This window comes from Mobula birostris, chromosome 30 (genome assembly GCF_030028105.1).
Source record: "Mobula birostris isolate sMobBir1 chromosome 30, sMobBir1.hap1, whole genome shotgun sequence".
In the NCBI taxonomy this organism is placed as follows: domain Eukaryota; kingdom Metazoa; phylum Chordata; class Chondrichthyes; order Myliobatiformes; family Myliobatidae; genus Mobula; species Mobula birostris.
This window is the reverse complement of record NC_092399.1, coordinates 39,170,860-39,194,494: the sequence shown is the minus strand read 5'-3', so window position 1 is coordinate 39,194,494 and position 23,635 is coordinate 39,170,860.

Genomic DNA, 23,635 nt, shown 5'->3' with positions numbered 1-23,635 from the left:
AAAAGTGGGTTTTTGGAAGATCGATCAGGCAGATGGATCAATGGCTCTTTCAGTGAACAGAAAAGGCAGTGACCGGTGGGGAGTTGTCCATGTGTCCACCCTTGTCTGGGTGATAGCTCCACCACAGAAAACCGGTCTCCTTTGTTGAAGTCACAGTCGGTGACTTTTAAAGGATTTTGGAGGACAACGAGAAGATCGGCGGTGTCAGCTCATCTGAAGACTCAAATCTCTCCCTCTCTCTCTCTCCATCACTACTCAACTCAAAACCATGAACTGAACTGAACTTTACTCATCATCGTAAGACTGCATCTTTTTACCCCTAGACTTAAAGAAGCTTTGTTTTCATATATATTTCTACACTTACTGATCTACTTACTTATATATATAATCAATGCTAACCTGTTTGATTTATCTACGTTTATATTACTGTATTGCATTGTTACTAATAAATATATTAGTTAATAGCAATACCAGACTCCAAAGTGTTTTCTATTTCTGCTGGTTCTTTATTCCCGTCACGGGGTATGTGACAATGGAACCAGAAAAGATAGCAGAGGTACTTAATGAGTACTTTGCTTCAGTATTCACTACGGAAAGGACCTTGGCGATTGTTGGGATGACTTACAGTGGACTAAAAAGATTGAGCATGTAGATATTAAGAAAGGATGTGCTGGAGCTTTTGGAAAGCATCAAGTTGGATAAGTCACCAGGACCAGACGAGATATACCCCAGGCTACTGTGGGAGGCAAGGGAGGAGATTGCTGATCTTCTGGCACTGATCTTTGCATCATCAATGGGGATGGGAGAGGTTCCGGAGGATTGGGGTGATACAGATGTTCTTCCCTAATTCAAGAAAGGGTGTAGAGATAGCCCAGGAAATTATAGACCAGTGGGTCTTACTTCAGTGGTTGGTAAGTTGATGGAGAAGATCCTGAGAGGCAGGATTTATGAACATTTGGAGAGGCATAATATGATTAGAAATAGTCAGCATGGCTTTGTCAAAGGCAGGTCGTGCCTTATGAGCCTGATTGAATTTTTTGAGGATGTGACTATACATATTGATGAATGTAGAGCAGTAGATGTAGTGTACATGGATTTCAGCAAGGCCTTAGACAAGTTACCCCATGCAAGACTTATTGAGAAAGTAAGGAGGCATGGGATCCAAGGGGACATTGCTTTGTGGATCCAGAACTGGCTTGCCCACAGAAGGCAAAGAGTGGTTGTAAACAGGTCATATTCTGCATGGAGGTCGGTGACCAGTGGTGTGCCTCAGGGATCTGTTCTGTCCTACTTCTCATGATTTTTATAAATGATCTAGATGAGGAAGTGGAGGGATGAGTTTGTAAATTTGCTGATGACACAAAGGTTGGGGGTGTTGTGGAAAGTGTGGAGGGCTGTCAGAAGTTACAGCAGGACATTGATAGGATGCAAAACTGGGCTGAGAAGTGGCAGATGGAATTCAACCCAGATAAGAGTGAAGTGGTTCATTTTGGTAGGTCAAATATGATGGCAGAATATAGTATTAATGGTAAGACTCTTGGCAGTGTGGAGGACCAGAGGGATCTTGGGGTCCAAGTTCATACGACACTCAAAGCTGCTGTGCAGTTTGACTCTGTGGTTAAGAAAACATACGGTGCATTGGCCTTCCTCAATCGTGGGATTGAGTTTTGGAGCTGAGAGGTAATGTTGCAGCTATATAGGACCCTGGTCAGACCCCACTTGGAGTACTGTGTTCATTTCTGGTCGCCTCACTACAGGAAGGACATGGAAATGATAGAAAGGGTGCAGAGGAGATTTACAAGGATGTTGCCTGGATTGGGGAGCATATCTTATGAGAATAGGTTGAGTGAACTCGGCTTTTTCTCCTTGGAGCAGTAGAGGATTAGAGATGACCTGATAGAGGTGTATAAGATGATGAGAGGCATTGTTTGTGTGGATAGTCAGAGGCTTTTTCCCAGAGCTGGAGTGACTAGCACAAGAGGGTACAGTTTTAAGGTGTTTGGAAGCAGGTACAGAGGAGATGTCAGGGGTAAGTTTTTTAATGCAGAGAGTGGTGAGTGTATGGAATGGGCTGCTGGTGACGGCAGTGGAGGCTGAAATGATAGCGTCTTTTAAGAGATTCCTGGACAGGTACATGGAGAAAAATAGAGGGTTGTGGGTAACTCTGGGTAATTTCTAAGGTAAGGACATGTTTGGCACAGCTTTGTAGGCTGAAGGGCCTGTATTGTGCTGTAGGTTTTCTTTGTTCCTATGTGTACTATGTACAACTTTGAGATTGTCTCCTTACAGGCAGCCACAAAACAAAGAAACCCAATATAACCTATTTAGAACCTAATGTGCAGAATAAAAGCCAATTGTGCAAACCATAGAAGTAAGCAAATAACATTCAGAACTGAAGTTCACAAATCGTGAGTCCTCATCCAGGAAGCCGATCATCACTGCAGTCGATTCAGGAGCCCATTGGTTGTAGGGCACAGCTTTAGTTCTGCGCAGAGACAAGTTAAACTCATGGAGCAGCAAGCTAAACACTGGCCCATTCCTTGCTTCTGGCCCAACTCCCTGACATTTTCAGTCTGGCTTGGAGCTTAAATCAGCAAACCTTGGGTCGTTCCTTGCTTTCGGTCCCGGGCTCGAGCCCCTCCAACTTGACTCTGCCTTGCCTCAGTTCTTCCACATCAAAACACCTCTCAGCTCGTTCCAGTAATGGCCAAACATTGGTTCATTCCCTGCTCTCAGGCCCAGGTGCTGCTGCCTCAACTTGGCTCATACCCAGCATGCCGTCGCTGTACTGCACCTTCGAGATAACTCACACCACAAACGTACCAGGTGGTTCAAAACACAAGTCACCGGCTATTGATTGCATTGATCTCATATGAGTAAAGAAGTGTGTAATACAGCAAATCGTCGCTCTGTTTGCTGCCGGCAAGGTCACTGTGCTTCATCAGCTGGACTGTTTGAAAGTCCAAAAGACAACATCAAGTATTCATTGGGGCGAGTGAGTGTTATGAACGCTGCCTTTCACGGGTTCCCCATGACTGATGCAAATCAGGTCATACACACTCCATAGATTCAGTCTGATGAAGATCTGTGCCCTGTGGAGTGGTTTGAATGCCCTATCCATCAAAGAAAGAGGCTATTGGTTCTTAATGGTAATTCCACTGAATCTAGGGCAGTCAATGCAAGGACGAAGACCCCCATCTTGCTTTTTTGACAAAGAAACATCTTGCACTGACTGGGGACTGGGACAGTCAAGTGAAGCCCTGCTGTAGTGCTTCAGTCATATAACTATTCATGATTGGGTTTCAGGAGGAGAGAGGAAAAGCAGATGACCCCGGGGAGGAGGTCAAGGTCGATGGCACAGTCATGTGGTCTGTGAGGCAGCAGAGTGCTGGCTTCCCTTTCACTGAAGGCAATGGCTAAATCGTGATATCCCTGTGAGGGTTTTTCACTGTCTTCATAATTTAAAGGTGCAGGCAGCTGAGGCTGCAAGCAGGTGGGTCCTCTACTCAGAGAGGGTCGTGAGTGGAAAGCCAGAAGTATCCCAGAATGAGAGGCATGTTGGGTGTGTCAATCAAGAGAAATTGGATGAACACTCAGTGCTACCTGATGCTCATGTCCACAGACTGCATGCACACTCTGACCATCATAGATCACAAGGGACATCTATCAATGGCCATGATGTTGAAGGGATGAGAAATATTTTGGTAGGAGCCCAAGTTTCATACATAAAGTCCAATCCAGAAAGTTGTCTGGTGCACCGGAACCCACCACAGCCTCCTGTGTGTAGAGCCCAGTGAGTGTGGAGAAGGACAGAGAGACTGAGATGGACTAGAACCATAGAACCATAGAAACTACAGCACAGAAACAGGCCCTTTGGCCCTTCTTGGCTGTGCCGAACCATTTTCTGCCTAGTCCCACTGACCTGCACACGGACCATATCCCTCCATACACCTCCCATCCATGTATCTGTCCAATTTATTCTTAAATGTTAAAAAAGAACCCGCATTTACCACCTCGTCTGGCAGCTCAATTCATACTCCCACCACTCTCTGTGTGAAGAAGCCCCCCCTAATGTTCCCTTTAAACTTTTCCCCCCTCACCCTTAACCCATGTCCTCTGGGTTTTTTCTCCCCTTGCCTCAGTGGAAAAAGCCTGCTTGCATTCACTCTATCTATACCCATCATAATTTTATATACCTCTATCAAATCTCCCCTCATTCTTCTACGCTTCAAGGAATAAAGTTCTAACCTATTCAACCTTTCTCTGTAACTGAGTTTCTCAAGTCCCGGCAACATCCTTGTAAACCTTCTCTGCACTCTTTCAACCTTATTTATATCCTTCCTGTAATTTGGTGACCAAAACTGAACACAATACTCCAGATTCGGCCTCACCAATGCCTTATACAACCTCATCATAACATTCCAGCTCTTATACTCAATACTTTGATTAATAAAGGCCAATGTACCAAAAGTTCTCTTTACGACCCTGTCTACCTGTGACGACACTTTTAGGGAATTTTGTATCTGTATTCCCAGATCCCTCTGTTCCACTGCACTCCTCAGTGCCTTACCATTAACCCTGTATGTTCTACCTTGGTTTGTCCTTCCAACGTGCAATACCTCACACTTGTCTGTATTAAACTCCATCTGCCATTTTTCAGCCCATTTTTCCAGCTGGTCCAAGTCCCTCTGCAGGCTCTGAAAACCTTCCTCGCTGTCTATTACACCTCCAATCTTTGTATCATCAGTAAACTTGCTGATCCAATTTACCACATTATCATCCAGATCATTGATATAGATGACAAATAACAATGGACCCAGCACTGATCCCTGTGGCACACCACTAGTCACAGGCCTCCATTCAGAGAAGCAATTCTCTACCACCACTCTCTGGCTTCTTCCATCGAGCCAATGTCTAATCCAATTTACCACTTCTCCATGTATACCTAGCGACTGAATTTTCCTAACTAACCTCCAATGTGGGACCTTGTCAAAGGCCTTACTGAAGTCCATGTAGACAATATCCACTGCCTTCCCTCCATCCACTTTCCTGGTAACCTCCTCGAAAAACTCCAACAGATTGGTCAAACATGACCTACCACGCACAAAGCCATCTTGACTCTCCCTAATAAGCCCCTGTCTATCCAAATGCTTGTAGATTCTGTCTCTTAGTACTCCCTCCAATAACTTACCTACTACTGACATTAAACTCACCGGCCTATAATTTCCCGGATTACTTTTCGATCCTTTTTTAAACAACGGAACAACATGAGCCACTCTCCAATCCTCCGGCACTTCACCCGTAGACAGCGACATTTTAAATATTTCTGCCAGGGTCCCCGCAATTTCAACACTAGTCTCCTTCAAGGTCCGAGGGAACACTCTGTCAGGTCCCGGGGATTTATCCACTTTAATTTTCCTCAAGACAGCAAGCACCTCCTCCTTTTCAATCTGTAGTTTCCATGGTCTCACTACTTGATTCCCTCAATTCCATAGATTTCATGCCAGCTTCCTTAGTAAATACAGACGCAAAAAACCTATTTAAGATCTCCCCAATGTCCTTTGGTTCCGCACAAAGCCGACCACTCTGATCTTCAAGAGGACCGATTTTATCCCTTACAATCCTTTTGCTCTTAATATACTTGTAAAAGCTCTTTGGATTATCCTTCACTTTGACTGCCAAGGCAACCTCATGTCTTCTTTTAGCCCTCCTGATTTCTTTCTTAAGTATTTTCTTGCACTTCTTATACTCCTCAAGCATTTGATTTACCCCCTGTTTCCTATACATTTCATACAACTCCCTCTTCTTCTTTATCAGAGTTGCAATATCCCTTGAGAACCAAGGTTCCTTATTCCTATTCAATTTGCCTTTAATCCTGACAGGAACATACAAACTCTGCACTCTCAAAATTTCCCCTTTGAAGGCTTCCCACCTACCAGTCACATCTTTGCCAGAGAACAACCTGTCCCAATCCACGCTTTTTAGATCCTTTCTCATTTCTTCAAATTTGGCCTTCTTCCAGTTCAGAACCTCAAACCTAGGACCAGATCTATCCTTGTCCATGATCAAATTGAAACTAATGGTGTTATGATCACTGGAACCAAAGTGCTCCCCTACACAGACTTCTGTCACTTGCCCTAATTCGTTACCTAACAGGAGATCCAATATTGCATCCCCTCTAGTTGGTCCCTCTATATATTGATTTAGAAAACTTTCCTGAACACATTTTACAAACTCTAAACCATCTAGACCCCTAACAGTATGGGAGTCCCAATCAATGTATGGAAAATTAAAATCCCCTACCACCACAACTTTATGTTTCCTGCAGTTGCCTGCTATCTCTCTGCAGATTTGCTCTTCCAAGTCTCGTTGACAATTGGGTGGTCTGTAATACAATCCCACTAATGTGGCCATACCTTTCCTGTTTCTCAGCTCCACCCATAAGGACTCAGTAGACAAGCCCTCTAATCTGTCCTGCCTGAGCACTGCTGTAATATTTTCCCTAACAAGCAATGCTACTCCCCCACCTTTCATTCCTCTGCCTCGATCATATCTGAAACATCGGAACCCTGGAATATTAAGCTGCCAGTCCTGCCCCTCCTGTAGCCAAGTTTCACTAATTGCTACAACATCATAATTCCAGACTAGGGTGCTGGAATGAGGGCCCGAGGAGAGTTTGCCAGATAGAAGGCCCTCAGATTCTGCCTGGAGGCGCGATTTCTCAGTAGCCGTGGGCATTTGACACGTTGGTGATTGGCTGCTCCACAGAAACTTCACGTTATTTTTCCAGCAACGCTTGCGCTCAACGGAGGTTAAGGGAGCTCTCCCTAACTGCATGGGTTCTGTACGTAATGGAGATGATTGTCCCCGCAGCCTGAAATGGTCTGGACACTGAACTGGGGATTTGGCTGATGGTCTGGAAGGTCAATATAGAGATCCAAGATGATGAGGCTTTTGAGATCGATGAGGACCTCTTGGGAAGACAACTCATCTTTCAAGCACTCTGAGAGGCTGAGGTGGCAATGGGCCAGCAGCACTTCTGCACTCTAGCTGCTCTCCTCCACAAGGGTCGTGGTGTAATCCAGCACGAGCGTGAGCCTTGTCACAGGTAAAGTATCAGATGCTTTTCCTCCTTCCATTTCCCAGATGGACAAAAACTCAATGCATCTCTACAGTGAAATCTTCAGATTTGTTGCAAATGACTGTTTTATTGTCCCAGTCAGCCGTGGCCTAGGTCAGAGCTCACCTAGTCAAGAGAGGGATGAGGAAGGCGATGTTGGCCCAGACTGTAGAATGCAGCTCATTGGGACAGGAAGCTGCAGAATCAGGTTGGAAATCTATCAAACCAGGGCTCAGACAGAGGAGGTTGACTGATGCAGAACTGTTGCACCAAGGTGGAGAATTGGATGAGAGTGACGGGCAGATGATCAGTGGTTTCCTGCTGCTTCTTGATCATGTGCTCCTATCAACGGTCAACATCCTTTAGGTGAACATGTTAGAAACATAGAAAACCTACAGCACAATACAGGCCCTTCAGCCCACAAAACTGTGCCGAACATGTTCTTACCTTAGAACTACCTAGAACTAACTAGGCTTACCATCATCCTCTTTTTTCTTAAGCTCCATGTGCCTATCCAGCAATCTCTTAAAAGACCCTTTCGTTTCCGCCTCCACTACCGCTGCCGGCAGCCTATTCCACGCACTCACCACTCTCTGCGTAAAAAATTTACCCCTGACATCCCCTCTGTACCTACTTCCAAGCACCTTAAAACTATGCCCTCTCGTGCTAGCCATTTCAGCCCTGGGAAAAAGCCTCTGACTGTCCACATGATCAATGCCTCTCATCATCTTATACACCTCTATCAGGTCACCTCTCATCCTCCGTTGCTCCAAGGAGCAAAGGCCGAGTTCATTCAACCTATTCTCATAAGGGATGCTTCCCAATCCAGGCAACGTCCTTGTAAGTATCCTCTGCACCCTTTCTATTTCCACGTCCTTCCTGTAGTGAGGTGACCAGAACTGAGCACAGTACTCCAAGTGGGGTCTTCCCAGGGTCCTATATAGCTGCAACAGTACCTCTCAGCTCTTAAACTCAATCCCACAGTTGATGAAGGCCAATGCACTGTATGCCTTCTTAACCACAGAGTCAACCTGCATAGCAGCTTTGACTGTCCTATGGACTCGAACCCCAAGATCTCTCTGATCCTCTACACTGCAAGAGCTCTTACCATTAATACTATATTCTGCCATCATATTTTACTTACCAAAATGAACCACCTCACACTTATCTGGGTTGAATTCCATCTGCCACTTCTCAGCCCAGTTTTGCATCCTATCAATGTCCCACTGTAACCTCTGACAGCCCTCCACACTATCCACAAAATCTCCAACCTTTGTGTCATCAGAAAATTTACTAACACATCCCTCAACTTTCTCATCCAGGTCATTTATAAAAATCACGAAGAGTAGGGGTCCCAAAACAGATCTCTGAGGCGCACACTGGTCACTGACCTCCATGCATAATATGACCCATCTACGACCACTCTTTGCCTTCTGTGGGCAAGCCAGTTCTGGATCCACAAAGCAATGTTCCTTTTCATCCTATGCCTCCTTACTTTCTCAATAAGTCTTGCATGGGGTACCTTATCAAATGCCTTGCTGAAATTCATATACACTACATCTACCACTCTACCTTCATCAATTTCACATTCTCGAAAAATTCAATCAGGCTTTTAATGCATGACCTGCCTTTGACAAAGCCATGCTGACTATTCCTAATGATATTATGCCTCTCCAAATGTTCATAAATCCTGCCTCTCAGAATCTTCTCCATCAACTTACCAACCACTGAAGTAAGACTCACTAGTCTCTCATTTCCTGGGCTACCTCAACTCCCTTTTTTGAATAAGGGAAAAACATCCGCAAACCTCCAATCCTCCAGAATCTCTCACATCCTCATTGATGATGCAAAGATCATCGCCAGAGGCTCAGCAATCTCCTCCCTCACTTCCCACAGTATCCTGGGATACATCCTGTCTGGTCCCAGTGACTTATCCAACTTGATGCTTTCCAAAAGCTCCAGCACATCCTCTTCCTTAATACCTACATGCTCAAGCTTTTCAGTCCACTGCAAGTCATCCCTACAATCACCAAGATCCTTTTCTGTAGTGAATACTGAAGCAAAGTATTCATTAAGTACCTCTGCCATCTCCTTCGGTTCCATATACACTTTTCCACTGTCACACTTGATTGGTCCTATTCTCTCAAGTCTTGTCCTCTTACTCTTCACATACTTGTAGAATGTCTTGGGGCTTTCCTTAATCCTGTCCACCAAGGTCTTCTCATGGCCCCTTCTGGCTCTCCTAATTTCATTCTTAAGCTCCTTCCTGCTCGCCTTATAATCTTCTAGAATTCTATCATTGCTTAGTTTTTTTTAACCTTTTCTAAGCTCTTCTTTTCTTCTTAACTAGATTTACAACAGCCTTTCTGCTGGGTCAATCAGTGGTTCACTAATCCTGTCAGGAAATGTAGAGGAGGCTTGACTCAAAAGCAAAGTAGCAGTGACAATTTAGCAGTGAGCGATGAGGGACCACAAGAGAAAACATAATCTTATACGACAGGCAACAAGGTAAACTTTAGGCAGGAAAAATGGAAGCTGGAAGCAACTGGTTAAGGCCAGCTGGTTCAATGAAGTCAAAAAGACTGTGGATGAGAACTGCGTTTAAATAGGCTGCAGGCTATAGGGTGCAAAACTGGGCTGAGAAGTGGCAGATGAAGTTCAACCCAGATAAGTGTGAGGTGGTTCATTTTGGTTGGTCAAATATGATGGCAGAATACAGTGTTAATGGTAAAGCTCTTGGCAGTGTGGAGGATCAGAGGGATCTTGGGGTCCAAGTCCAGAGGACACTCAAAGCTGCTACACAGGTTGTCTCTGTGGTTAAGAAGGCATATGGTATATTGGCCTTCACCAACTGTGGGACTGAGTTCAAGAGCTGAGAGGTAATGTTACAGTTATATAGTACCCTGGTCAGACCACATTTGGTGTACTCTGCTCAGTTCTGGTCAGCTCACTACAGGAAGGATGTGGAAACTATAGAAAAGGTGCAGAAGAAATTTACAAGGATGTTGCCTGGATTGGGGAGAATGCCTTATGAGAATAGATTGAATGAACTTGGCCTTTTCTCCTTGGACCGAAGGAAGATGAGAGGTGACCTGATAGAGGTGTATAATATCATGAGAGGCATTGATTGTATGGATAGTCAGAGGCATTTTCCCAGGGCTGAAATGGTTAACACCATTTCACAGTTTTAAGGTGCTTGGAAGCAGGTACAGAGGAGATGTCAGGTACATGGAGTTTTCTATGTTTCTATGTGTCTAGGTGATGAGTCTGAAACAAGTAGCAGATGAATCCTATTGGCTGGGTGGAGGCTGGGAGGTGCCTGCATGTACAGGCCTGACAGGTTTGCCTAATACTAGCTAGCTTGAACTCTTCTCACTCTACCCACCATTTTATTCTGGCTTCTATCCCTTCCCTTTCCTGTCTTGATGAAGGATCTTAGCCCAAAATGTCAACTGTTTATTCTCCTCCACAGATGCTGCCCGACTTGTTGAATTCCTCCAGAACTCTGTGTGTGTTGGCAGATAGCAAAACAGGTCGGAACAGAATCGATATGCATCAAACATTCATGAACCCCCAAATTATCCTGAGTTCTTTTCGTGAATTTCAGTCTTCCCACATTAGAATCAGATCCGAATCAGTTTTACTGTCTTATTAGTGACATATGTCATGAAATTTGTTGTTTTATGGTAGAACATAAGAAATTACTATGTTGCAATAAACAAATAGATGGATCAAAGTTTAAATTTATTATCAAAATATGTATACCATGTGCTGTAGGGTTTCTATGTTTCTATACATTGTTATGTAACCGGCAACAATGAATATCAATCGAGACAGGTTATATAAAATCAGCCGAACATTTATTAAACACGGATAAACGATTAAAAAAAAACAAAAACCTTAAACAGAAGTTAACCGCTATGCAGCCGTTCAACAAATCATCACTCGGCACTGGTTCTTAAAGCGTTAAATGCGAAAACAGTTCTTAAAGCGGTAAAGTCAGATATAGTTCGTAAAATGGTAAATTCGAAAGTCCACAGATTTATACGTTCAATTGGGAGAGACTTCTCTGGAGAAGGATTTTTTCATAGACGCGACTTTCCTGTTGTTTCTGTCCAAAGGATTCACGATGCAGGAAATAAAACAGTTCAAAACAACTGACCTTAATTTCTTTTAGAGAGAGCAAACCTTTGCATGAACTCTTTTCTCTTTTGGCAAGAGTTATCTCCGATGCAGGTCACTACTCCTTCAACGAAGACTCAATAAGGTCGATCCTTTGTTAAGCTGCCAAACGATGCCAACTCCTCTCAATCCTTCGGGTCCTCCTTCGATAAAGTCTTCACTCTCCCTTCTACTGCTAGAATAAGGTAAATCAGCACATCTAGCAAAAATTTCCAGTCCAGTAATATTATTCCTTGCAATAGAATGTAACAACCGTTTAAAAAATGACCCTGCATCATAAAAACAAATACGCAACAGAAACGGAGACACAGTATGTTCTAGCTGGAAAGCTAAAAACTAAAAACTAACTGCGTCATCTGGGGTCTTCCCTTACATACCCGTGGTGCACATGTCATCACGTGACCTCACATCAGCGGGAAAATTACATGAGGTGACCTCCGAAAGAGCATTACATCATTCTCACAAAGAAAAATCACAGATCTCCTTGAGGCATGTAACAATATAACTTGAGATTTATCTTCTTACAGGCACTCACAAAACAGAGAGACACAATAGACTTCATGAAAAAGCACACACAACAAAGTCCGGCACATATCCTATATCCCAAAGGAGACAGATCATACAAATGGTAAAGATGAGTAAACAAAAACAGCTGCAACATGAACGTGGGTCTGCAGCTGTGGAAGCTGCTCAGCGTTGGAGTGAGTGAAGACTGTCGAGGACTCTGATGGCCACGTGGCCACTACTCCGGAAACTGGCAGTCTGGGACCGAAGACTCCTTCACCTTTCGTCCAAAGACAGTATCGAGAGGAGAGGGAGACCAGTCAAATGCAGGCAGGTGGCAGTGAACAACTGTTCATTTTCTGCTCTCAGCCTCAACAATCTAAAACTTGCTCGACGTTTTAATCAGCGCAGAGTAATGGTGCCGACCATGGGATGAGCTTCTGCTATCGGGTCTTGACACAGCATCCACCTGTAGCGATGTCCATCTCAGGCATAGCAGCACTCTTAAAAGCCTAGTTTGCCAAAGCCTCCAGGACATCACCAAAGCACCAGTATGTTTAGTTCATTCAAAAGTACATTCCTTAAGAGAAAATTACAGGTTGTGGACTGCAGTGACCGCAGTTCACAAGAGGAAGTGTATCAACCAGACTGGAGTATCTAGTAGCTTGTGAGCTGACTGCTAAATGTCACCGTTGTTTGCCAGCACAATCTTGTAGATAGAAAGAAAAATAGAACAAAAGAGGAATAGTGAGATACTGTTCACGGGTTCTTGGTCCATCCAGAAATCTGATCATGGAAGGGAAGAAGCTGTTCCTAAAGCATTGAGTGTGTGCCTTCAGGTTCCTGTACCTACTCCCCGATGATAGAGTTAGAGAATCGATAGGGGGCAGTGAGTGGGAATAAAAGGATCCTTGTCTGTTTGGATTCCAGTGACTAGTGGCGTTCCACAGGGGACAGTGTTGGGACCACTTCTATTTATGCTGTATATAAATGATTTAGATGATGGAATTATGACTTTGTTGTCAAGTTTGCAGATGATATGAAGATTGGGGGAGGGGCAGATAGTGCTGAGGAAACAGGTAGGCTGCAGCAGGACTTAGACAGATTAGGAGAATGGCCAAAAGAGTGACAAATGAAATACAGTGTTGGAAAATGCATGGCCATACACTTTGGTAGCGGAAATAAATGTGCGGACTACTTTCTAAACAGGGAGAAAATCCAAAAATCTGAGGCGCAAAGAGACTTGGTGGGGTTCCGGAGCCCGCCGCTGCCGACCACCATGCTCGTTCCAGGAAACACCAGGACAGCTGTCACTGATGGTTATGGCGGCTGGTCACTGTGATAGCCTCCTCTACGTTTGGGACAAGCACTCCGACAACAGATTCCTGGTGGACACGGGGGCGGAAATCAGTGTCCTACCCCCCTCAAGCTACGATATCCGAACTAGAAGAACAGGACTGGAACTTACAGCAGCCAACAGCAGCACCATCCGCACCTACAACACAAGAACCATCCCCTTGCAGTTCGGTTCCAGCCGCTTTACATGGACATTAACGCTGGCCGCAGTATCATAGCCATTGCTGGGTGTGGACTTCCTCCGTGCACACTGCCTGCTCGTAGATTTGAAGGGACGACGATTGGATCGATGCGAAGACGTTCCAGATTTTCTCCCTCAGAGAGGCCAGGTTACTGGCCCCACACCTTGACTCTGTGACTTATTCCGACAACGAGTTCGCCAGAGTGTTATTGGAGTTCCTCAACAGTTTTCCTCAACAGACCCCAAGCACGGCATGATGCACCACATCCCCACACAGGGATCTCCCCCTCATGCCCGGGCTCGCAGGCTACCGCCCAACAAGCTCCGCCTCGCGAAGGAGGAATTCAAGAATATGGAAGAGATGGGGATTGTGCAGCGTTCCGACAGCCCGTGGGCCTCCCCACTCCATATGGTGCCCAAGTCCGTGTGAGATATGGTGGAGACCATGCGGCGACTATAGGAGGCTGAACAATGCCACCACGTCCAATTGCTATCCGGTACCACATATCCAGGACTTTACGGCCAACCAGCACCTTTTCGAAGATTGACCTGGTCCGAGGGTATCACCACCTGGACGATGTACCCAAGACGGCCCTTATTACCCCCTTTGGCCTGTTCAAGTTCCTCAGGATGCCGTTCAGGTTCAAAAACGCGGCACAGATGTTCCAGCGCCTGATGGACGTAGTAGGGCGAGATCTGGACTTTCTGTTCATCTACCTGGATGACACACTTATTGCCAGCCGCTCCCGCCAGGAACATCTAGCTCATCTACGCCCGCTCTGCTGCCGCCTAAGCGACTACATCCTGGCTATCAACCCCACCAAGTGCCAGTTCGGCCTACCCGCCATCAACTTCTTGGGACATCGGATCGACCGCCATGGAGCTGTGCCCCTGCCGGCAAAAGTTGAAGCTATCCGCCAATTTGCCAGACCCAACACCGTTAAAGGCCTGCAGGAGTTTGTCGGGATGGTTAACTTTTACCACCGTTTCCTGCCCTCAGCGTCCCAGATCACGTGGCCCCTTTTTGGCTTGGTCAAAGAGGTCACCTGGACAAAGGAGGCGACGGCGGCTTTTGAACAAGCCAAGAACGCGCTAGCAAATGCCATGCTCCTGGTCCGCACCCGGGTCGACGTCCCCACTGCCCTCACTGTGGATGCCTCTGACGTGGCAGTTGGCAGCGTGCTCGAGCAGCTCATCGAAGGCCAGTGGAAGCTGCTCGCTTTTTTCAGCCGGCACCTACGACCCCCGCAACTTAAATGCAGCCCTTTCGACAAGGAGCTGCTGGCCCTGTACCATGCCATCCGGCACTTCAGGTACTGCCTGGAGGGGAGAGAGTTCACGGTCTTCACAGACCACAAGCCCTTCACTTTCGCATTTGCCAAAGTGTTGGACCCGTAGTCGGGCCACCAGCAACGCCACCTATCGTACATCTCGGAGTTTACCACTACGATCAAGCACATCTCCGGGAAGAACAATGTGGTAGCCGACATGCTGCCACGAACCTCCGTCCAGTCAGTGCACTCTCTGTCTCCAGGGGTGGATTATGTGGCGTTAGCTAAGGCGCAATGACTGGACAGCGAGATGCCGGCGTACCGAACTGCAGTCTCAGGACTCCGCCTCGAAGACATACCCATTGGACCCAAAGGTAATGAGCTACTTTGCGATGTGTCCACCAGGCAACCTCGGCCCATTGTCCCGACCGCTTGGAGGCGCCGCGTTTTCGACGCCTTGCACGGTTTAGCCCACCCTTCCACCCAGGCGACCATCCAGCTGATCGCAGACAGGTTTGTGTGACACGGCCTACGCAAGGAGGTCGGGCACTGGGCCAGGACATGTACGCGCTGTCAAACCTCCAAAATCCGGAGGCACGCGAGGGCCCCACTGCAACCCTTCCAGCCGACACATAGGAGGTTTGAACATGTCCACGTGGAGATCGTCGGCCCACTGCCGGTTTCGAGATGAGCGAGATACCTGTTCACCATGGTGGACAGGTTCACGAGGTGGCCGGAAGCTGTCCCACTCACTGACATGGCCACAAAGACATGCGCCAGAGCCCTGATTACCAGCTGGGTGGCACGGTTCGGACTCCCAGCCCACGTCAGACAGGGGTGCGCAGTTCACATCGGCCTTGTGGTCTGCACTGGCACAACTCCTCGGAACCCAGCTCCACCGAATGACTGCTTACCACCCGCAGTCCAACGGCCTGGTGGAACGCTTCCACAGGCACTTGAAGTCAGCCCTGATGGCACGTCTCTGAGGGCCAGACTGGGTTGACAAACTCCCCTGGGTGCTGCTTGGTATCCTCACGGCACCCAAGGAAGACCTAGCCACATCATCGGCCGAACTTGTTTACGATGCCCTGCTCACAGTTTCCGGTGAGTTTGTGCCAGCACCCCGTGGCCAGGAGGACACACCTATGGCGGTCGTAACTAAACTCCGGGAGCGGCTTGGAACACTTGCCCCAGTCCCAACATCCCATCATGGAACAACTCCCTGTTTCGTGCCCAAGGACCTACAACAGAGCAAGTATGTTTTCATCACCCCTACGGTAACCATAAGAAAGACCCTACAAGGTGGTGCGCCGTAATGGGACGACCTGTGTTCTCGGCATTGGGGGTCATGAAGAGACTTTTACCATTGACCGTCTCAAACTGGCGCATCTAGACCTTGAACACCTGGTTGCGGTGCCAGCCCCATGACGACGAGGCCGGCCACCTAAAAGAACTGACAGTGTGCAGGCTGTGGACTCTGCACCTCCTAGCGCCAGTACTGGGGGGGAGGGGGGGTCATGTAGCAGCTCGCCCACGCGGCAAGCGAACCAGCTCCAGCAGTCGCGGGCGAGTCTGCAGCCAGCAGCAACCGAGGGGGCTGTGAGTGTGGGGCAGACCCCAGCCAGAAAGCCGATGTCACTTCCGCCCCGCAAAGAGCGGGGGATGCTGGGAGCAGGCACTTAAGCACGCGGATTGAAACAGTAAACAGTTCAACCAGACCCTGCTCGACTCAGTGTGTTGCTTTCACTCGTTGCGTATCAGCGCGACCACACCGTCACGATTGAATGGCGGAACAGACTCGTTGGGCCAAATGGCCTCATTCTGGTCCTATGTTTATGGTCTGATGATCTTATAGTAATGAGAAGAGGCATATCCCAGATGGTGAGGGTCCATAATGATGGTGTAGTCTTCCTGTGCTGATGTCCTTGATGAAGGGAAGGCTGTTGCCTTAGATAGCACTGACAGACTGACTCTCACCATCACATGTGCAATGTTGGACTCTTGAGCCTAATCATTTCATGGTGCTTTCCTGATTTTCCTATCAGAGGTGGGGTGTTAACTGTCTTGTTAACACACATTGACTGCTATCATCTCCTATATTAAGTGGGTGTCAAAATCCTGCAGAGGAAGAGCACCAAAACGCAGACACGAGAAAGGCTGCAGATATTGGAAATCTGGAGCAAGACACAGAATGCTGGAGGCATGTTTCTTGGCACAAGATCTCTAAAGGTATTTCCTGCTGTCAGACCTTGCCTTTGCCTCCTCGGGATCTGTTTCTGATTCTGATCAAGATCATGAAGCTGCTCCAGTTACTGTAGTTCGAAAGCTCGTGTCAATGTTACTGTAAATAAGTCCCAATCAGACCCGCCATAAAGTCATTAGACATGGCATCAGAGTGGTTTACATTCAGAAACTGCACAACTCCCAAGAGTACAGTGATGCATCAGACAGTGGGACCCTGATATGCAACGCTCCCTGACACCCAAACAACAGCAACGGCTGCCATGACACAGACAGACAGAAAAGAGAGAGAGAGAGAGAAAGAGGGACAGACATTTGGACAGAAAAAAAGAGAGACAGAGACAGAAGAGAGGGAAAGAGAGAAGATACAGGCAGACAGAAAAGAAAGAGACAGACAGAAACAGGAAGAGAGAGACGAGGCAGAGAGACAGGAAAACAGAAAGGCACAGAGACAGGAGGGGGCAGGGTTGTTGAAAAATACCTGACATTCTCATCAGAGTAATAAATCCAGACACCACCTGGCAGGAGGTGGTACCAGCTGTCTCCACTACATGTGAGAATCCCCAAGCATTCAGAGAAGTCACCTCACAAAATAATTCAGGATGAGTTGCCTGCTGCTGGAAATATTACAGCCGCAGCATTTCAGTAAAAGCTCCAAGGATTTGTTCATTGATGTGTTCTAGTCAGGGCAGGAAGTCTTGCAAAGGAGGGTGTGTGGGACTGCATCATCTGGGCCTAAGACCATAAGACATAGGAGCATATTTTGGCCATTTGGCCCATCAAATCTGCTCTGCCATTTCATCATAGCTGATTTATTATCCCTCTCAACCTTATTCTCCTGCCTTTTTCTTGTAACCTTTGATGCCCTTAATAATCCAGAACCAATTAACCTCTGTTCTGAATATACCCCATAACCTGGCCTTCAGAGCTGTCTGTGGCAATGATTCACGCAAACACAAGGAAATCTGCAGATGCTGGAAATTCAAGCAACACACATAAAAAATGCTGGTGAACGCAGCAGGCCAGGCAGCATCTATAGGAAGAGGTACAGTCGACGTTTCGGGCCGAGACCCTTCGTCCTGCTGCATTCACCAGCATTATTTATGTGTGTTGCTTGTGGCAATGGTTCACCAGGCTCTGGCTAAGTACATTTCTGCTCTAAGGAAATGCCCTTCTATTCTGAGCCGCTGCTTTCTGGTACAAAAGTCCCACGATTTGAAACATCCTCTCCACACCCGCTCTATCTATATTCAGTAGGTATCATTGATATCCCAACTCATTTTTCTAAACCCCAGTGGATACAGGCCCAGAGCCATCAGACGCTTCTCATACATTAACCTTTTCATTCCCAGGTTCAGTCTCATGAACCTCCGCTGGCGCAGCTTCAACGCCAGCACATCTTTCCGTGGATGCAGAATCCAAAACTGCTCACAATACTCCAAATATGGTCTGACTAATGGCTTATAAAGCCTGAGCATTACATCTTTTCTTTTATATTCTAATCCTCTTGAAATGTTAACATTGCATTTGTCTTACTACCCACTCAACCTGCAAGTTAACCTTTAGGGAATCCTGCAGAGCAAGCTTTTATTGCTTCAGTTTAAGATGGTTCTGGTGAAGCATAGTGACGACTTGCTGGTAGAAAACATGACTACTAATTACTTGATCAGAAAATGTGTGATTAATAAATGATCACTGCAATCAATAGTCTGTAATGTCCCTTTCGGGGTTGAGCTTTTGAACTGCTCATAGGGCCTGGCATTCTCAAAGATTCAAAGTACATTTATATGAAAGAATGTCTAAATTATATAACCAATGAGATTTGTTTGCTTCCAGGCAGCTCCAAAGCAAGGAACCCAAAAGAACCCAATTAAAAAACAATAAGATCAACCCCAGTGACCACAGAGAAAGAGGAAAAAAACACAAACCATGCAAACAATAGATGTGAGCAACAACAGCAACATTCCAAACCAAATTAAATCCTTAGATCCCAATCCCCGGAGCAGCCTGGAGCAGGCCTAAAGCCTCGGCATCTAGTTGATCATGTTAGCGTGGCAAATTGCCAAGAAGTCCACAGACACGAAGAACAGCAGCTGGCGGCAGTCTAACAGCTTTAGCATTGTAGAGAGAGGAGCCGCAGGTCTATCTGGCCTGGCGTTTAAATTGTCCAAACAGCAGATTGTACCTGGCATTAGGACCAATGTTCCACTGAGGTGAATCACTCTGGGCCTAGATTTCTCTGCTGAAGAATCCATTCTCAACCTCTTCATATTGGCTTGGCACCCAGAGTGATCTAACCTTGCTTAACTCTCAATACGCTCCCTTTCTAGTCTATCGCATTGGCATTTAAATTATTCCTAACGATGATAGACCGCTTCATCAGATGGCCAGAGGCAGTCCCGCTCACCAACACCACCTCCGAATCCTGTGCCCAAGCACTGATCGCAACCTGGGTAGCACGCTTTGGGGTACCGGCCCACATTACCTCCGACAGGGGCGCCCAGTTCACCTCCAGCCTGTGGTCGGCTATGGCCAGCCTTTTAGGAACACAGCTACACCACACGACTGCCTACCACCCACAGTCGAACGGACTAGTGGAGCGCTTCCACCGTCACCTGAAGTCGGCTCTCATGGCCCGCCTGGAGGGGCCTAACTGGGTGGATGAACTTCCCTGGGTCCTGCTCGGAATCCGCACGGCGCCCAAGGAGGATCTGCACACCTCGTCGGCTGAGTTGGTGTGCGGCGCGCCCCTGGTCGTCCCAGGAGAGTTCATACCAGTCCCAAGGGGGCAAGAGGAAGAACCCACAGCAGTCCTGGACAGACTACGGGAGAGGCTCGGTAACCTGGCCCCCATCCCCACTTCACAGCACGGACAGAGCCCGACCTGCGTACCCAAAGACCTGCCGAACTCTAAGTTTCTTTTTGTACGACGGGGCGGACACCAGGCACCACTACAGCAGCCCTACGAGGGACCATTTAAGGTGATCAGGAACAACGGGTCCACGTTCGTGCTGGACATTGGGGGGAGAGAGGAGGTTTTCACGGTGGACCAACTCAAAACGGCCCATGTGGACTTGGCGCAGCCGGTCCAGACTCAGACACCGCGGTGCAGGGGCAGACCCCCCAAACAGAGGCCGATCCAGACTGTGGACATTGGGGGAGGTATCGCCAGTTCTGGGGGGGGGGTTATGTGGCAACCCACTTTCTGGCACACACGAACCGGCTCACAACAGCGCACGCAGGCAGAGGGCCGGCCCCAAAAAGGTCGCCAGGCCATCTTCACCAGCAGGGGGAAAATCCCGCGCACGGAAAGGGTCCGGGAATATGCATTCCCCACAGCAATCCCGCCCAGGGAGGGCGGGAACGGGAAGGCTTTAAAGCGGGCCGCAAAGTTTGAATAAATCTCTTTCATCGCAACTCCAACTCACCGACTTAGTGTGGTTATTCTAGCGCTGTGTGTAGCACACCGCTACACTCCACTAGCAAACAGCCTCCAGTCAGAGAAGCAACCATCTACTACCACTCTCTGCCTTCTTCCGCAAAGCCACATTTAGAATAATTTCCAATAACTCTCCACTACTGATGTCAAGTTTGCTGGCCCGTAACTTCCTGGTTTATTTGCAGAGTCTTTCTTAAACAACATTGGCTATCCTCCAATCATCTGGAACCTCACCTGTAGCTTAGGATGATTTTAGTATCTCTGCTCGGATCCCTGCAAATCTGTACTTGCCACCCATTTGGTCCAAGGAAACATTTTGTCAGGCCCTGGGGATTTATCCACCCTAATTAGCCTCAAGATAGCAAATACCTCCTCCTCTGTAATCCATGACCACACTGCTGCTTTGCCTCACTTCTATAGACTCTGCATCCCTCTCCTGAATAAACACAGTTGCAAAAATTCCATTTAAGATCTCCCCTGTCTCTTTTGGTTCCACACATAGATTACCATTCTAATCTACCAGAGGACCAATTTTGCTCCTTGCAATCTTTTTGTTCTTAACATATCTCTAGAAGCCTTTAGGATTCTCTTTCACTTTGTCTGATAGAGAACCCTTATGCTTTCTTTTAGTACTCCTGAAATATTTCTTAAATGTTCTCTTGTATGTTTTATACTCCATAAGCACCTTATTTGTTCCTACCTGCATAACCTGCTATTCACCTTCTTTTGTTTCTTAACTGGGGCCTCAATATCTCTCAAAAACCAAGGTTCCCTAAACCTGTTATCCTTTCCTTTTTATTCTGACAGGAACACGTAATAGTCATAGTCATAGTCATACTTTAGTGATCCCGGGGGAAATTGGTTTTCATTAAAGTTGCACCATAAATAATTAAATAGTAATAAAACCATAAATAATTAAACAGTAATATGTAAATTATGCCAGGAAATAAGTCCAGGACCAGCCTATTGGCACAGGATGTCTGACCCTCCAAGGGAGGAGTTGTAAAGTTTGATGGCCACAGGCAGGAATGACTTCCTGTGACGCTCAGTGTTGCATCTCGGAGGAATGAGTCTCTGGCTGAATGTACTCCTGTGCCCATTATGTAGTGGATGGGAGACATTGTCCAAGAAGGCATGCAACTTGGACAGCATCCTCTATTCAGACACCACCGTCAGAGAACCCAGTTCCATCCCCACAACATCACTGGCCTTACGAATGAGTTTGTTGATTCTGTTTGTTGATTCTGTGGTGTCTGCTACCCTCAGCCTGCTGCCCCAGCACACAACAGCAAACATGATCGCACTGGCCACCACAGACTAATAGAACATCCTCAGCATCGTCCGACAGATGTTAAAGGACCTCAGCCTCCTCAGGAAACAGAGACGGCTCTGACACTTCTTGTAGACAGCCTCAGTGTTCTTTGACCAGTCCAGTTTATTGTCAATTCGTATCCCCAGGTATTTAAATTTCACTTTTGAAGGCCTTCCACTTGCTAAGCTCATCTTTGCCAGAAAACAGTCTGTCCCAATCCACAGTTGCCAGATCCTTTCTGATACCATCAAAATTGGCCTTTTGCTGATTTAGAGCACCAACATGAGGAGCAGACCTATCCTTCTCTATAATTACCATGAAACTAATGGCATTATGATCACTAGATACAAAGAATTCCCCTACACAAATTCCTGTCACCTGCCCTGTCCCATTCTCTAATATGTGATCCTGTATTGTACATTCTCTTGTTGGGACTTCTACATACTGATTAAGGAAACTTTCCTGAACACATTTGACAAACTCTATCCCTTCTAGTCCTTTTACAGTATGGGAGTCCCAGACAACATGTGGAAAATTAAAATAACCTAATATAACAGCCTTATGCTTCTTGCAACAGTTGGCATTATCTCTACAAATCTGTTCCTCTAAATCTAAATATTAAGTGGCCTATAATATAGCCCCGTTAACATAGTCGTCTTTCTCATTCCTTACTTCTCCACTCTGTCTTGACAGTAATACAACCCCTCCCCCTTTAATCCCTCCTGCTCTATCATGTCTAAAATGTGAATATTGAGCTGCCTCTCCTGCAACCAGTCTCAATATCAGTCTCAAACCAGGCTGCAATATCATAATTCCATGTGTTGATCATGGAGCTCTTTCCTACAATACTTCTTGCATTGAAATATACGCAGCACAGAACATAAGTCCACTATGCTCAAGGTTTCAATTAGACTTGTTTTGAAGTCTTAGCAACATCTTTTTTCACAACTTCTCCACTATCTGTTCTGGCACCCTTGTTCTTATCCTCCTGCAACTATAGTTTAATCCCCTCCCCCCACCCCATGCAATCGTAGCAAACTTTCCCACTAGGAAATTAGAACACCTCCAGTTCAGGTGCAAACTATCTTTTCCATACAGGCCCACCTTCCATGGAAGAAGGCCCAATGATTCAAAAAACAGAAGCCCTCCGTCCTACCACAAATCTTTATCCACATGTTAAACTCTATGATCTTCCTATCACCTGGTCTCACCCGTCACCTGGTTGCACCCATCACCTGGTCTCACACATCACCTGGTCTCACCAGTCACCTGGTCTCACCTATCACCTGGTCTCACCCATCACCTGGTCTCACCTATCACCTGGTCTCACCAATCACCTGGTCTTACCCATCACCTGGTCTCACCTATCACCTGGTCTCACCAATCACCTGGTCTTACCCATCACCTGGTCTCAACTATCATCTGGTCTCATCCATCACCTTGTTGCACGCATCACCTGGTCTCACCCATCACCTGGTCTCACCTATCACCTGGTCGCACCTGTCACCTGGTCTCACCTATCACCTGGTCTCACCTATCACCTGGTCACACCAATCACCTGGTCACACCTACCACCTGGTCTCACCCAACACCTGGTCTCACCTATTACCTGGTCTCACCAGTCACCTGGTCTCACCCATCACCTGGTCTCACCCATCACCTGGTCTCACCCATCAGCTGATCTCACCCATCACCTGTTCTCACCTATCACCTGGTCTCACCCATCACCTGGTCGCACCCATCACCTGTTCTCACCCATCACCTGGTCTCACCTATCACCTGGTCGCACCTGTCACCTGGTCTCACCTATCACCTGGTCGCACCTATCACCTGGTCGCACCTATCACCTGATCTCACCCAACACCTGGTCTCATCGATCACCTGGTCTCACCTATCACCCAGTCTCACCCATCACTGGTCTCACCTATCACTTGGTCTCACCCATCACCTGGTCTCACCTATCATCTGTTGTCACCCATCACCTACTCTCATCTATCATCTGATCTTACCCATCACCTGGTCTCACCCA